Source organism: Spermophilus citellus, assembly GCF_964194105.1.
Source record: "Spermophilus citellus genome assembly, chromosome: 8".
In the NCBI taxonomy this organism is placed as follows: Eukaryota; Metazoa; Chordata; class Mammalia; order Rodentia; family Sciuridae; genus Spermophilus; species Spermophilus citellus.
The window spans coordinates 97,061,098-97,079,353 of NC_138189.1; positions in this window are offsets into that span (position 1 = coordinate 97,061,098).

Sequence of the window (18,256 nt, forward strand, 5' to 3'; positions counted from 1 at the left end):
CATTTACTGAGAGTAGTATAGAATTAAGTGAAAAGCTACAAATAATTTTATCACTGATAATTCACATGTCTTCTGGATTGATAAAACATTTGAATAGCCTTTGCATTTACCTGAAGGGATTCGTATAGTTTGAACTGTTCTTGCAGCACTATGGGAATCAGGTTCTAATTCCTGAGCCAGAGAACTTCTTTACTCTCAGGAAAAAATCAACCACATTCATTAACTCATGATCGCATAACTGAGAAAGCTTGTGCTAGAAACAGAACCTGAATATTATAAATTTCCTGTTTCCTTTTTTGAGTCCCTAAAATATATTACTGCTTGATGACTGGCTTATTTTTATTTAAAGTTCATTATCTCGGAGAAAGCTTCTCCAAAATGCTCCTACCAGATTCCTAATACAGAGACAATGCCTGGAATGGCCTTCAGCCTATCTTGGCCAAGTAAATAAATGAATGAATAGGAGGTTCAAGTAAAAACAAGTGGAGGAAAATATCTTGCTCTGTGTGTGTGTGTGTGTGTGTGTGTGTGTACAAACATAAGTATAAATACTCTCAAAAAATTGACCCACCAGCAAATAGTTTTCAAATACCCAATAATAGCAAAATTCTCCATGAGGCTGATGGTAATATAAAATACCTTTCCTTCCTGGAAGTCATAGCTCTGATATAGCATCAATCTAAGGTAAAACCCCAAACTCATATTTGGAAACTATGAGGAATCCCCAAGGAGAATGGAGATAAATCACTTCTACCCTAGAAGAAAAGGAGGCCAATTGGAAAGGGCAGCGAGAAGCCCTGTGACCCCACATAACCTCTCAGCTGCCCAGGGAATGAGGCCAAAGTGTGGCTCTCAACCTCAAATGTCACCATGGGAGAGAAAGATTCTAGAGTGTGGCATCTGAGTCCTGGAGCCAGGGACGCGCCCTATTTTCAATCACAGCTGTCCATGCTGTTCTTGGATGGGAGGGACAAAGAGGAGGCCAACTGAGAGCAAAGTCAGAGGACTTTGGCTAAGGTCGGAGGAGTGAATTTGGTGGCTGGGCTCACCATCTGAACAGATTGATCTTTACTAGAATTAATTGATTTTAAACTGGAACTTCATTGGATGAGGCCTTGTTCCTATGTTTTTTCCAGCATGCTACACAGCTTGGGGGCAATTCACACTTACTAATTGGGTACTCAACATTCACCTGGAAGTTACTGATTATAAAGTTACCAAATCAAGAATTAGAGAACACTGAGCTTACCAAAATCCATAACCTAGTGTGGCCTATAAATAAACATGTTGTTTTCTGAAATGAATAAAGGAAAATTTTAGCACCTTACAGTCTATTTTCAGTGCCTTTTTATGTTCCCAAACATCCACCTAATTGCATTCCTGAGAAGCGTGACTTTTCTAGGGCACAGAAAGAATGGTATTCACAGCTATTTCTCCAATCACATTTTCTACCTAGTGCCAAGAATGTCCAGTTGATCCTCAAGGGAATGTGTCTCACCTGAGATCCCCTTGGGTTGCATGCATTAATTTTATGCCATTAAGCAAAAATTCTGTTAGACATTTAGTCCAGCAACTCTTCAGCAATTTCTAGTTTAACTCTCAGCTTTGAGTAATTCACATGCATGAAAGTGAGGAAGCTGTATGCCCACAGTGTCTCTAATATGGCATATATTGGCTCACAAGTGGGATATGAAGAAGGAGAATGAAAAACGACTGCATCTGTGTTTAAAATTTTGTTTTACAAAGTCTTAAAATAGTTACCCATTTTGACTCTGTAAGGAAATCACAATAAAAGGTGATACTTCTAAGGTAAAATAAAAAATTCACTACTGGTAAATTTCTTTGAAATTTTTAATGAGACATCAATTCTTCAATTCTCTTAAATTCATTGTGTAGATTCATAAATGTACCTAGAAGGTTGTACAGATTTTATCAATCCAACACCAATGCCTTAGTGGTTTCCTCAGAACAACTGATGACGGACCAGAGATAGGAGAGTTTTAGATCTGAAATTTAGAAAAACATTAGTTGAATAATGGTTAAATGATAACAAAAAATATGAGATTTTATTAGGAAGCTCTAAGGGAGTGGTTTTCAGCCTTACCCGGGTGCTTTGTAATCACCTGGGGAGCTTTTGAAATTCCAGACAGCTAGGCCCTGACAAATGAAATCAGACTCTCTGGGGTCTGGATCGGCATTTTAAAAAGCCAATGAGTCCAATATAACATGCAAGGTTAAGAACTCTGCTTTAGGGGAGAAACTGTACCTGCAGCCAGTTATCTCATTCTCCCTAACTTTTTTTTTGTAAATGTATAACATTTTAAGCATGAATACCCCGATCTTTCCATAGTTACAAGAAATATTTTTAAGTTTACAAAATTGATTTCATTTAGTTCACCCAAATTTAGCATTATATTGGCCCTCTACTTCACACCATGCATAAATTAAAGTTGCATATACATTAAACACTTCAAGGGAAAAGTAACTATGAAAAGTTCAGAACATATGGAGAATGTATATCCAATTTTGTGATGAGGAGACTTTCTCAAGCACAGAAATCATAGACATGAATGTGAACTGGGCTGCCTAAACAATTACTCAAAACACCATAAATAAAGCAAAAAGACAAAGGGAAAAGAAGACCAGAGTATTTTGAGATATATATATTGCAGGTGACTAGTTGATACACTTAATAATTAAATGTTTTTATAAATTAAAAAGGCAAAGATCACCAATATAATAGAAAAATATGTAAAGCCCAAAAGTAAGCTATTCACAAAAGAAGCATAAACTATTAAGTTATATGAAAAGATGCTTAATCTCAGCAAAAAAAAAAAAAAAGTTCAAATTAAAAGGAATGTTTGACCACTGACTGAATTGGCAATTTTTTGTAATGTTCATTTATTTCAATGATATGAATATACACTATTGGTATTCAATCTTTCAGATGAGATTAGTTTAGAAATACATATCATAAATTTTGAATAAATAGAGTTTGATTCCAAAATTCTGTTTCAGGAACTTTAACCTGTGAAAAAAATTGGAAAAGTTATCAAAGATGTATAAAATGTAATACTCACCAGAGTATTTTTTATAATATAAAAGATAGAACAACCTCATTATTCATCAGAAGAAATTTGATTAAATTAATACGGTTTGTCCTTGTTAGAGAAAATTATACAGTTATTACAAGGAATGAAGTTGGTTCCTATCCATTGACATGGAACAGTGCCTTCAATATATTGCTAATTTTAAAGCTGGTTTCAAGAACAGAGCCAGTAGCAGGGAAAATCCTCTGGTAATTATCTTCACATTGACACACCAAATAGAAGCTATTCACCCAAAGAATCACCTTCACAAGAGCTAAGAAAACCAGATAAGAAATCATAGTGCCTGCTTTTAATATAACAAAATGAAAAGACAAAAAGATATATTAAAGAAGGCAGGAAGAAAAGAGTTGCCTGAGTCACCTCCTCCCCAACCCCAAGCAGCCCAGCATGGATACTCAGGAAGGGAAGACAGGCTTAGGTCCAGGTCTCAGACTTGAAACCCAGTATCAGGCCAGCCATGGTGAAACTCAGTGCTGGGCACAGACCCATGACCCTTACTGCCATGCCAATCCCTATGGACTTAGCCTTGGACCTGGAATCCAATACTATTCCTTCTCCAACCTCCAATGGCAGACCCAGGAGCAGGACTCCACCCACTGGGGAGCAGGACATGATAGCTAGCACAGGTTTTTGTCTCAGAGTACAGTGCCAGGACCACTGCAGGGAGACCCAACACCTGATAGAAACTAAAGGCCCCACAAGAAGGTCAGAGCTCACAAATAAAGGTTCTAAACTGGTTCCAGCATCAGATAGAGTCTTGTTTGCTGATGGGACTAACTCAAGTTTCTGCCTGCACTATTACCAATATTGGAGAGAGCTGGGGCCATACCCACCTGTCCTGGGACAGTGCAGGCCCTTGTGGCTATGAGACTCAGATGTAACCCAGTTTAACATTAGCCTTGGTAGCCAAGAGACACCACCCAGTCCCCCAACATGGGGTAGGCACAGCAATCTCCAGGCCAGTTCTTTCCAGTCTCTAGACTTGCTTGAGCACCAGGCAGAGGTTTGTGCTCCTTTGGGACAGACACGTTTCATTCTGCATCCCTGTCAACTGTGGCATAGGCCGCAGTGCACCCCTGAGACTGTGCAGGTCCTCGTGGCTGTGAGAATCTGAGACCCACCTTAGTGTCAAGCTAAGGGGATGACTGCATTCACCAATACCACCCCAACCTTGAGCAGCATAACATGGTGCATAGCATAGCATGGACCTCATTTGTTGGGGAAAAGACAGGGTAGTAAGCACAATACTTTGCTCTGGAATTGTAGTGCTGGTCTGTAAAACCTAATGGGAAAATCCTAATGGCACCCAGTCCACCTGTAGACTGAACCTTCAGTGCCAGGGGAAGACATATCACCTCTGCTGAAATCCTATCCCAACTAGCATTGCCTGTGACTGGTTGCCGTAGTCTTGGGCCACAAGACCACCTCAGGATAGAGCAGTGTGGGATTTGGTTCTACCCCAGTACTCTACTAGTCTTAGCAGACTGTGGTTTCAGGGTATTAACTTGGCAACACAACCTGGTGACCACAAGTGTAACATAGGAGTCTGGTACTGATCCATCCAGGGTGATCCTGCCCACATCTTGGAAGATTCCTGCAGTGCCTGACCACAGGCTGGTAACAACTGTAGATGAGGCTTGTGGGGAAAGACTGTTCTTTCTAGCCACTCTTCTGGTTCTTTCCCAACAATACACCAACAGAATATTTGGGACAAACCAGACCCTGGATTGCCCTCTCTTACCGAAACAGTGACAACACATCCACAGAGCAGACTCTTAGCAAATCTGGAACGGGGCATCATCCAGTCCTAAATTAGTGGAAGTGACTATAGGCTCAGAGAAAGAAAATAAGCAGTCTGCTTAGAATTTCTGGAAACACAGGCACCAAAAAGGCAGATGAAGAAGACTAGAATAAATACTCAATCCTCCAATGCCCAGATGACGTCGCATGTCAACAAGCACCAAGACCTTTCAGGAAACCATGATCTTACCTAATACTCAAAAAAAGATACCAGAAACTGACCAGGTAGTAATCAGTATGAGAAAACTCTCAGAGTTTTCCTTAAACAGCTGTTTTAAGGAAACTCAATGAGCTTGAAGAAAACACAGAGTAACGTTTCAATACTCTATCAGGGAAACTTAACAAAGGAACAATATTTTAAAATCAAATTCTTGAGCTGAAAAATAAGCTCAGTGATATTAAACATGCTATACAAGGCATGAATAGCGTAAAAGATCAAACAGGAGAAAGAATTACTGATACTGAAGACAGGATATTTGAAAATGCACAGTTGGAGAAGAAGAATGAAGAGGAATTAAGATAGCTTATGGGAACTTTGAGATGGTATTAAAGCAAATATTTGCGTTACAAAGGTGAAAGATAAAGAGAAGTTTCTCAAGGCTGTGAGAGCAAAGAAATAGCTTCCAGGGGTGTCTCCATTTGCCTGACAGAAGACTTCTCAGCAAAATCCTCAAAGGCCAGGGGAGAGTGGCATGAAATTTTCACAGTACTGTAGGGGAAAAGCTGTCAAATGAGAATACTGTACTCAGCAAAGCTATACTTTAGAAATGAAGGAGTGATAAAGACATTTTCCAGACAAACAAAAACTGAGAGAATATATCTCCACCAGACCTGTTCTACAAGAAATGCTAAAGGAAGCTCTTCAAACTGAAAGAAAGAGACATTAATGGGCGAAAAGAAAACATGGGAAGGTATAAAACTCATTGGTAGAATGATTATATAAACAAATTCAGAATGCTGTAATATTCCAAGTATGGTGTCTCCTATCTTTTGTGTGGAGACTAAAAGAATAAAACAATCAGAAGTAACAACTCCATTAAAATGTTAAGAGACGACACAGAAAGGTGTTAAAAGAGATATCAAAAATTCAAAATGAGGGGAGGAATGGAGTACAGGGCAGAGTTCTTATTAATGAATTTTCTCTTTCTTTGTTTCTGATCTGATCTTTATGCTCATGTTGAGTTGCTAACATCACAAAATAGCTTGTTATAATAAAATGATTTTGGAAGCCTCATGGTAACCACAAAGCAATGATCTGTACTTGAGAAGCCACAAATAATAAGCAAAATCAAAACACACTGCTTCAGTAATTCACTTAACTACAGAGGAAGACTAAGAGGGGGAGAAAGGAAGAAACAACAACAAAACTCAAAAAGATGCTCCGTAATGGCCATTGTAAGACATTACCCATTACTAATTTCCTTGAATGTAAATGGATGAAATTCTCTAATTAAAAGACACAGAGTGACTTTATGGATGTTTTAGTCAGCTTTTACACTGCTGTGACCCAAGGACCTGACAATAACAATTTTAGAGGAAGAAAAGTTTATTTGGGGGCTTGTGGTTTTAGATGTTGCCGTCCATAGTTAGCCAACTCCATTCCTCAGAACCTGAGGTGAGGCAGAACATCATGGCGAAGGATGTGGCAGAGGAAATGACTCCAGGAAGCAGAGAGAGAGAAAGAGAGCTCTACTTTTTTTTTTTTTCAGTTGTCACATTTTATTTTTTGTTAATTTAGTCATTTTAATAATTTTTTTAGATGCAAACTATTATTTATTTACTTATTATTTGTTTTAATTAGTTACACATGACAGTACAATGATCTTGACATTTTAATAATATTTTTCAAAATTGCATAATTCCCAATTGAGGATATCAAAATATTTTCTAATGAATGTATCTATTAGTGTATTCTTTTTGCTTTTCCTTTTTAAATTTTAGTTTTTTTATATGACAGCAGAATGTATTAAAATTCATATTACACATATAGAGGAGAGTTCTACTCTTTAGGGACAAAATATATACCCCAGAGTCATGCTCCCAATGACCCACTTCCTCCAGGTACACCCTACCTGTAGTTACTAACTAGTTAATCCCTATTGGGAGATTAATGTAGTGATTAGGTTAAGACTCTTATAACCAAATCATTTCATTCTAAGCTTTCTTGCATTGTCTTACACAGGAGCTTTTGTGAAACACCTAGTATCTAAACCATAAAAATGGATAAAATAAAAAAAAACCAACTATGTGTTGCATATAAGAAATCCATTTCACCTCTAAGGACATTCTTAGACTGAAAGTGAAAGGGTAAAATAAGATATTCCATGCAAATGAGATCCAAAAGTAAAGCAGGCATAGCTATATTTACATCATATGAAATAGATTTTAAATCAAAAGCAGTAAAAAGAGATAAGGCAGGTCATTATAAAATAATAAAGGAATCAATTCACCAGTAGCAAATAACAATTCTAAATATATATTCACCCTATATCAGCACATCCAAATATCGAAAGTAAAATTAATAGACTTCAATACAATCATAGTTGGTACTTTAAAACGCTACTTTCAGCACTGGACATACCACCCAGACAAAAAAATCAACAAGAAATATCAGAGTTAAACTGCATCTTAGACCATATGGACCTAACAGACATGTATGGAACATTCCACTAACAGTTACCAAATAAACATTTTTCTCATAGCACATGGAATATTCTCCAGAATAGATCATATGATAGACCACATAAATTTTTAAAAATTAAAACTTCTGCCCATAATGTAATATATCTACAAATCAATAACAGAAAATGTAAAATATACAAATACTCAGAAATTTAGTTCCTTGTTTTGAACAATAAGTGGATCAAGAAAGAAAATTTAAAATTTCTTGAAACGAATGAAAATAGAGACACCTACCAAAACCAGTGTGATATGCAAAAATAGTAGGAAAAGGGAAACTTATAGCAGTTGGTGCCCACATCAGAGTAGAAAAATCTGAAATAAACAACTTATTGCTCCTCAAGGAAGTAGAAAAACAAGAACAAACCAAGCCCCAAATTAGTGGAAGGAAATAAACAATAAAAATCAGAACAGAAATAAATGAAATGGAGTCTAAAAATACAAAAGATTAACAAAAGTGAGCTGGTTTATAAAATTGGCAAACTATTACCTAGACTAATAAAATAAGCGAAAAGGGAGGCATCACAACTAACATCACAGAATACAGATGATGCTTAGAGATTATTGTGGCAACTACACTGCAAGAAATTTGATAATCTATAAGAGATAGACAAATTCCTAGATACATACACCTTACCAAAAAATAGAAAAACTGAGCAATCCAATAACAAGTAACAAGATTGTATCAGTAATAAAAAAAAGTCCCTATCAAAGAAAAGCCTAGTATTAGGTGGCTTCACTGCTGAATTCTATGAAACATCCAAACAAAAACTAATACTTATTTTTTTTAAATCATTTTTAAATCTAGAAAAGGAAAGAGTTCTTCCAAATGCACTTTATGGGACAGCTTTATCCTGACACCAAAACAAGATAAGAACATACACAAAGGAATGGAAAGCCACAAGCCAATATCCTTTCTAAAAAAAAAAAAAAAAAAAAAATTAAATTGAAGATGGACACACTACTTTATTTTGTTATTTATTATTTATATGTGGTGCTAAGAATTGAACCCAGTGCCTCACACATGCTAGGCAAGTTCTCTCCCACTGAGCTGCAACCCCAGCCCAAGTCAATATCCTTGATGAACAAAGACATAAAAATTCTCAACAAAATACTCAGAAACTGAATCCACTGCACATTAAAAAGATTGCTCATCATGGTCAAGTGGAATTCATCCCGATAATGCAAGTAGTTCAGTAATTCAATAAGTGTAATACATCACACTTATGAAGGGCAAAAACCATATGGTCATCTCAGTAGATACAAAAAAAAAGCATCTGATAAAACTCAACATCACTTCACACTAAACAATTTAAAGTATAGAAGGAACATAATTCAACATAATAAAAGTCATTTGTGTTTCTCCTGTTCATAGATTAGGTTTGAACTGTCTTTCATCTGAATCTCTTTCTCTTTTAACTCCAAAGGTTTATGGAAGGCTGGAGCTACAACTTCATCTTCATTTTCATGGAGAAAGCTACAACTCATGTTGGGTCTATTGGATAAATCATTGTTCTTCATTTGTACCCATTCTACTCCACCTATGTTTTCTCCTTCCTTCTTTTCTGTCAGAAGAGCTCTTGTCATGCTGAGTTTCTTAATTGCATGCCATGAAATTCTTAATATTGTGTAAGCATTAATCCTTAATTCAGTGTCCCCTGGAGCCAAATTAAAGGTACATTCAGTTTAACATGCAACGAGCTCCTGGTGCATAAAAAGTACTGGCATAGAAGCTTTGGAATAGAGAAAGGATTTGGATTTCAAGGCTGCAAGAGCATAGGATCTATGAGAGTATATAAATGGATCCATCAAATGCATCAAATTGTTATGAGATATAAAGAGAACCCCTCCCCATTGAATCCAAGGCATTCAATGATAGTCTTCATGAAACAGAAAAAACAATCCTAAAATTTTTATGAAAATATACACACACAAAAACCTGGAATAACTACAGCCATCTGGAGCAACAACAACTACCTGACTTGAAAATATACTACAAAGACACAGTAATTAAAACAGCAAGATTACATGTAGTCATCAAATAGCAATGTCATTTAATGCAATATTATTGACATGAAAACAGACATATAGACCAATGGAACAGAACAGTAAGGTTAAAAGTAAGACCATGTATCTATAGCCAACTGAGTTCTTACAAAGGTGCCAACAACATGCATTACAGAAAGGATGGATTTTTCAAAAATTCTAGAAAAATTGAACATCCACATGAAGAAGAAAAACTAAACCCCTGTATCTTTTTAGTTGCAAAAATCAACTCAATATTAAATAAAGACTTACATGCAATACCTGCAATCAAGAAATTACTGAAAGAAAACAAGTGGAAAATGTTTTAGAACATTGGAGTGGGCAAGAATTTTTAAGACAAGATCTTAAAAGCACAAGAAACAAAAGCAAATATAGACAAATGGGATTACATCAAACTAAAAAGCTTTTGTACAGCAAAGGCAACAATCACCAGAGTGAAGAGCCAATTTACAGAATGGGAGAACATATTTGTAAACTATCCAGCTGAAAAGGGGTTGATATCCAGAATATAGAAGGAATTTTTAAAAATAGCAGAAAAACAACCTGATTGAAAAATGGGCAATAAATCTAGACATTTATCAAAAGAGGACATGAAAGTGGCCAATGGGTACGTGAAAAAGTGCTAATCATCAGGGAAATGCAAATCAAAACCACAATGAGATATGATCTCACCCCAGTAATAATGACTGTTATCAAAAAAGACTAAAGATAATAAGGGCTGGCAAGGATATGGAGCAAAAGAAACCCTTGTATGATGTTTCTGTAATAGTAGTACAACCATTATGGAAAACAACATGGAGTTTGCTCCAAAAAGTTAAAAATAGAACCATCATATGACCCAACAATCACATTCCTGGGTATATATCCAAAGGAAATGAAACCAGTAAATTGAAGCAACGTCTGCCCTCCTACGCTCATTGAAGTGCTGTTCTCAACAGCCAAGAAATGGAAGCAAATTAAGTGTTCGTTACCTGACGAATGGACAAAGTGGTACATATATACAATAGAATATTATTCACCCATAAAAAGAAAGATATGTTGTCATTTCCAGCAACATGGATGGAACTAGAGTTCATAATTATAAGCAACAGGAAGACATATCACATGCTCTCACTCATACAAGGAATCTAAAAAAGTTGACCTCAGAGATGTTGAGAGTAGAATGGTGGCTACCAGAGGCTGGCAAGAGAGGAAGAGTTTGTCAATAGGTACTAAGCTACTGGTAGATAGGAGCAAGAAGTTCTGGTTAATATTGCATGGTATGGTGGCTTTGGATAACAATAAGGTACCATCCATTTCAAAAAACTGGAAGAAATGATTTTGAAATTTTTTACCATAAAGAAATGATAAATATTTGAGGATATAAATATATTTAACCTGATTTAAATATTTTGCCATGTATACATATATAGAAACATTACATGGTACCCCATTAATATGTGTCATTTTTATGCTTTTTATGTATCAGTTGAAATAAATTTTAAAATATTTAAGATGGAAAAAAATCTGGTTTCAAAATAATATGTTATAATTTCACTTCAATGTAAAAAAGTTGATATTTAAAATTAAAAGTCTGGAAAGCTATATACAACTTGTTAATGGTTATTATCTTTGAGGAGGCAAATAGACAAGATGATCTTTTATTTTTGACTAAAGTATATGCATTTCCAAGTTGCTTGAAAAAAAAGTATGCATTACTTTTACAATTATCAAACACAATAATGTTGTTTCCATTTGGGGGGGAAAATCTGTAATATTCTAGCCCAAGTGCCTGCTCCCTAGAATCCTTGGACCCCTTTTAAAGGAAGTGGATACTGCTAATAGCCTCACTGTGGGGACCACAATTTCAATAACTGAGCCTGACAAAGGTTGTCAAATTTTATGGAATTAAATCAATCACATGCTTTTGAGCCCTTCTCTGTGCTCCTTTGTATTCAATGGAGAATTAATTATAAAACTTATATAATCATTCATTTTTGTACTACAAAGCAAAACTGGTATTTGTGACTGATTTTTAAAAGGAGACCAGCATTATCTGTCTTTCCTTCTGTAACCCACAGTAATATAAATGATGAATGAATAAACCAAGTTATTCTATCTAATTACTGACTAAAAGAGGCCTTGATTCTCTTGGTGGGGAAATAACTGATTCATTTTATTATTTTATTATTCTTTGTAAGACTCTTTCCTGCTATTAAGTAAAAAAGATAATAATTGATTTATACTACTTAAATATATTAGTGAATATTTGAGCCACAAATCTGTCATCTCTGAAAGGGTGTCCTTAGTCAGCATAATAATGCATGTCAAACAACCACATGTTGTTTTGGCAAAGTGACAGAGAGAGTCACTTCTTTTGGAGAGTCTGGCCTCTAAAACATGACCACAGTCAATAAGCTTGTAACCATACATTAAGAAATCTATTTGAATCCCAAGAAAGAACTGGAGGACCAATTTGTCAAGGAGCAGGCTGTCATAAATGCACACACAGATAAGTACACATATTTAAAGAAGCCAAGAAGTTGGGACACACCCCAGGAGCAACACTTTGAAAATAAAAACCCCAGGTGTCCAATTTTGCAAATGTGCAAATTGTTAGAGTGAAATACGATTCTGCTGAGGGTAAAAGGACATTAGGATTGGCAAGGGTGTGAGGGAGGGGATCGAAAGGAGCCCTGAGGAAAGAGAATTCAATGAATTTGAGTTTGTAAGTATTTCCCAGGGCTAAAAAAACTACTCCATTAGTTTAGAAGAGAACCAGCTGCTATGTTTGGATGTTGGCTATTAAATGACATAGATCATGTTTAAACAAATACCAAAAGTGCCTGCTTAAAGGACTCATATTCTTCACATTGTCTTCCCCCACATTAAAATAGTCTAATATTCTAATAATATGTATGCCAAGTGGAATTCTATCTAAAGATGCCCTTTCATTGCATTAATGTCAAAATCAGTTTTCAATTTTCACTATTTCTTCGTCAGTATTAGTCTTTCTTTAACAAGCTGAAGAACCCACCACTTTTGTTCATTGAGGTGCCAATGTTTCCACCAGCAGACACTGAATATCTGAAAAATGATCATAAGTACAAGCTCCGCCAGTCTGAGCAAAAGCAGTTTCATAATAGATTTCTGTCGGTAATCCATAGATGGGACTTTAGCCAGGTTTTCATTTCCCACCTTCATTTTTTAGTTTTTCATCTACTATTTTATATATTATTTTTACTTTTCATACTTGAGAATAATTTTAGACTTACAGAAAGCTGCAAGTGAATTCTAAAATGTACTTTATACAGATTCACCAGATTTTACTACATTTGCTTCAATAATTTCTCACTGTATATGTACGTTTAGAAAATAGGTTGCATGCATCATGATACATCATGCCTATTTGTTTCTTAGTATTATGTGTGCATCTCCTAAGAACAGGAACATTGACTTTAGTCTCTTACATAATCTCTGTACATTCTATTAAATTCAATAAATTGAACATTGATATACTTTTACCTAATCAACTTTCCTTATTCCAATTTTCTCAGTTATTTTAATAATATCCTGTTTGGATTTTTCTACTCTAGATTGATAGTTTGTTATTTCATCCCTAGTCTCCTTTAATCTGAAACAATTGCCCGGTCTTCCTTTACCTTAAATAACAGATATTTTTGAAGAGTACACTCCAGTCATTTCATAGAATATTCTTCAACTTGCATTTGTCTATTTCCTCCTAATTAAATTCAACTATTACATCAACAGGCAGAATACTATGAAAGTGATACTGAACCATTCTCAGAAAACTACATCCAGAGGCACATTGTATCTGTTGTCTCTTCATCTGTGATGTGGATGCTGCTTTCCCATTAAAAGATTGTTTTGCTTGTCTGTTGTACAGTTGCTATTTTTTTTCCTACTGCAATAATGAGCAATCTGGGGAGGTGAGCATTTGGAGAAGCATGTAAATATCCTGATCCTCCTCAAACTTACCCCCTAGATATGTCATCATTGATGGATCTTGTCCTAACCAATCGTCACCACACTTCAAAACCATCTCATTGATCTACTGCCATCCATTCCTCCCTCCATTTATCTTTTTACATATCTATTTGCATATTGCCTATTTTTAGTAATGACTCACAGACTCTTATTTTATTCAGTGGGTTATAATCTCTTTCTGTCTTATCTCTATGCTCAAATTTCCCCAGATTTAGCTAAAGGGAGTCCCTTCAAGCTGGTTTCAAGAGGACTTTTGACATTGCCCACTTCACTAAGCACTTCCTTACGTTCTGTCACTACAAGATGTTTCAGGTTTAATTTCTGCCTTTCCTACCACAATCTAGAAATCAGTTACTTCTATAAGGAAAGCATGTTCCTTTTAGTGGAAAATTATATTTAGAAAGCAAAATTTAGGTGCTTGATGTGCTTATGACCATTGGAGTATAATTGCATCTAGCCCTTTCCAAAGTAGAACTAAAAGGGAGAAACAGCGCAGGTGATAGACAGATGATAGACATTAGAAGAAAAAAAAAAGAGTTCATATCCTCAGTTCCAAGTTCCAGTACAATTTCACAGGGCTCTTCCTTGCCTTTTCCTGTCCCATACTTGTATCTTCCTTCTTCCTCAGTAAAAGTCCTGGTTCCAATAATATCAACACATTTATTCATTTGCTTAACCCTAAGATGGTCATTAAATAATTTCAGAATTGTGACACGGGTGACAGCTCAAAAAAACAAATCAATGAAAGATATTCAAGATTTATTTGTGTGGTTTGTTGTTTTTGTTGTTGTTCCCTTTAGACTGAGGGTATATCATTAATAGAAGAAGGAGGAGAAGGAGGAGGAGGAGGAGGAGGAGGAAAGAAAAGAAAACTATATTCAAAGTTATTCAACTAGTTACTTCTAGCAAGATGAATAAACTTTTTCTTACTCCTATTCAACTAAAGCCTCTGGACTTCATATATAAAATAAACCCAAGAAGCCTGAAAGGTGGAGAAAAGAAGGCAGAACAGCCAGGGGAACTCGAGACCCAAAGAACAACATGATGGTGAGTTCCCTAGGTTTTCTTTGTGCGGCACATGTTCTAGACTCAATGCTGAACAACCCAGGAGTGCCAACATGCACAGACAACAGCAGCAGTGTGCAGGTGTGGATGTGAGGTGTCCCTCAAAACTCCTGTGTTGATGCAGCACCATTTGGAGGGGATGATTAGATTATGAGAGTTGTAACCTGTGTGGTAACTGTACATAGATGGGGCATGGCTGAAGGAGGTGGGCCACTGGGACATGCCCTGGAAGAGTTCATCTTCCCTGCGGCCTCTTCCGCTTTCTGTCTCTGCCTCCTGACCCCACCATGAGCTGAGTAGCTTTCCCTCACTGAGCCTTTTGTCCACGATGCTCCACCTCATCTCAGGCCTAAAGCAAGGGAGCAAGCAGAGTGTGGATTGAACCTCTGAAACCCTAATCCAAAATAAACTTTTCTTCCTCTAAGTCATTCTCGTTGGCTATTTTGTTCACAATAACAAAAAGCTAACTAACACAAACAGCAAAGGATAGGAAAAGGTCAGCCTAGCAAGACAGCGCTTGGACAATAACCACTTTATTCAGCCAGATACCACAGAAAAACTGGGGTCCCACCCTTAACCCAGGCCTGCAAAGTCCAAGCAGGGAGCTGAGATTTCACCCTGGCCAGGCTCTGATGAGATGCCCTCCCCAACTATAGCTTCAAGTGAATCCCAATGATCCTAAAATAATAATTTTCATTAAAAACAAAAATGAATTATTCATATTATTTCTTCCTTTTTCCATTTGATACGGAAGTACAACTGGCGTTTATTTGTTTTCATTTAGTTTTAGTTTCAATTTTCCCATGCTTGAGGTCTCAATATTAATTTTAAAATATGTAGAACTTATTCTTTTGTTGAGACCATGGGGGAATTCTTTCATATTGCTGGAAAGAATGCAAAATGGTAGGAGAATTTGATAGTATCTAACAAAATTTCATATGCATATAGCCTTTGAACCATCTATCCTACTTCTGGAAATTTACACTAAAAGTAGACCTTGAACAAATTAAAAATACATAAAATTATTTTTTCTAGCATTATTTATCATTACAAATTTTTTGATATTACCTAAATGCTCAATATGGCAAATTAGTTGAATGAAATATGAGACACAATAGAATATCCTGATACTGAAGGAAGGTGTCCATAAATGATGCCAGGTGATTTTTCAGGATATATTGTTATTATTCAGTAATTCTGAAATTTTTGTTTACATTCTGGCTTTCACCTAAAAGTTTGTTTAATGAAAGTTTTTTGTTTTGTTTAAATTTCTTTCTTTTTTTAGTTATTTTTAAAATTTATATATGACAGTGGAATGCATTACAATTCTTATTACACATATAGAGCACAATTTTTCATATCTCTGGTTGTATACACAGTGTATTCACACCAGTTCATACATGTTCTTTGGATAATAATGACCATCACATCCCACCATCATTTCTAACCCCATGCCCACTTCCTTCTCCTCCACCCCTCTGCCCTATCTAGAGTTCGTCTATTCCTCCCATGCTCCCTCTCCCTACCCCACTATTTCCATGTGGGAGATCTACTTAGCAAATTGAAGATGGCTATACATCGATACATTGTCTACTCTTCTCTTATCAAGAGGTACAATCTACTTACCTTGAGTAAGCAAGTTAAGTAGATTAAGTTTGGAGATTGAAACTGAGATGAGGAAACATGGGGTCTGCAAGTGCATAGTGGACTAAGAATAGGTGATGTAAAATCTCTAGACCAACTGGCATTCAGTGAAGAGCCTGGAGCCCACCTAAGCCTAAACCCCACCTCCAGGAGTTCCACTTATGGGATTACCTCTCACTAAAGCAACCCCACCCTGAGGGTGGAGCAAGCATCAAACTACAGCAGACCCCACCTAACACTGCTGAGAAGACAAGCTGAGAATATTTTGAACTCCATCAGAAACAATTCTTTAACTTTTCACTGAATTTTTCTTTTCTCTGTTTAATTTTGACCTTAATGGTTCATGGACATTTATACATATTCATATCTGGCTTCTTTTCCCCCTCATTTTTAGCATTTTTGAAACCAGTTATTTTTCATGGATCAGTCTTTTGATGGATAGGATATTTCAATTTTGTTTTATATTCTTTAATTTTTATTTTTAATATTTAAATTTTTACTTTATATATATTTTCCTCTCACTCATCAGTTTCCGATGATTCTCTTTCTCTTTTCTTATTCTAACAATCTCTGTTATTCTTTCACTCTTCCTTTTTTTCTTCTATCTTCTTTCCTCCTCCCTCATAATCATCACATCCTACATCAATTCTGTTCTCTCCCTGTCTACCATTTGAAATTGTAAACACTTTTGCAAACTTACTCTTGTAAGCAATAACTGAGCATATCATTTCTGTTAATTGTGACAACTTACATTGTAGATGTCATAGCAGGAGCTATTTTGTTTAATGTTGCATATTGTTTGCATTGGTTCTTTTTATTATTTTTCTCCCCCTAAATGATGAGATACAGGAAACCTTCAGGGACACCACAAGTCTATAAGGTAGAAACTCTAACCACTTCAGATCCACACTGTTAGATGGGTAAACATGTAAACAGCATGAAAAAACAAGGGAAAAAATTGCTCCAAACAAACCAAGATACTTCAATAATAGAATTTATCAACACTACAGTGGAAGAAATGTCAGAGAAAGAATGTGGAATGTACATAGACTGATTTTCAAGGTAAAGGATGATGTAAGGAGTGAAATCAGTTAGAAAATAAAGGAAGTGAAAGATCACTTCAATAAAGATATAGAGATTCGAAGAAGGAGGAGGAGGAGGAGGTCGTCCTCAAAATGAAGGACTAAATAAACCAAATTTAAAATTCAATAGAAAGTATCACCAATAGACTAGACAACCTGGAAGACAGAATTTCAGTAAATAAACCAAGTTTAAAATTCAATAGAAAGTATCACCAATAGACTAGACAACCTGGAAGACAGAATTTCAGGCAATGAAGACAAAATATATAATCATGAAAATAAAGTTTACCATGTACAAAAGATGTTAAGAGACCATGAACAGAACTCTTAAGAAATATGGGATAACATGAAAAGACCAAATTTAAGATATATCAGGCTAGATGAAGGCTTAGAGATACAAACCAAAGGAATACACAATATTTTCAATGAAAAAATATCAGAAAAATTTCCAAACCTAAAGATTGAAATGGAAAATCAAATACAGAAGGCTTACAAGACCCCAAATATACAAAATTTCAACAGACCCACTATATGGCACATTATCATGAAAACACCTAACAGACTAAATATAGAATTTTAAAGGCTGCCAGAGAAAATGACAGGTTGGATTTAGAAAGAAACCAATCTGGATCTCAATTGACTTCTCAACCCAGACCCTCAAAGCTAAGTCTTGGAATAATATATACCAAGCTGTGAAATTGCATTCCTAAACATCAGTGATAAATCAACTGAAAGAAAAATAAAGAAGATTATCCCATTCACAATAACCTCAAAAAAATATTTGGGAGTCCTTCTTTTTTTCCTTTTAAAATATTTTCTTAACTGCAGATGGACACAATATTT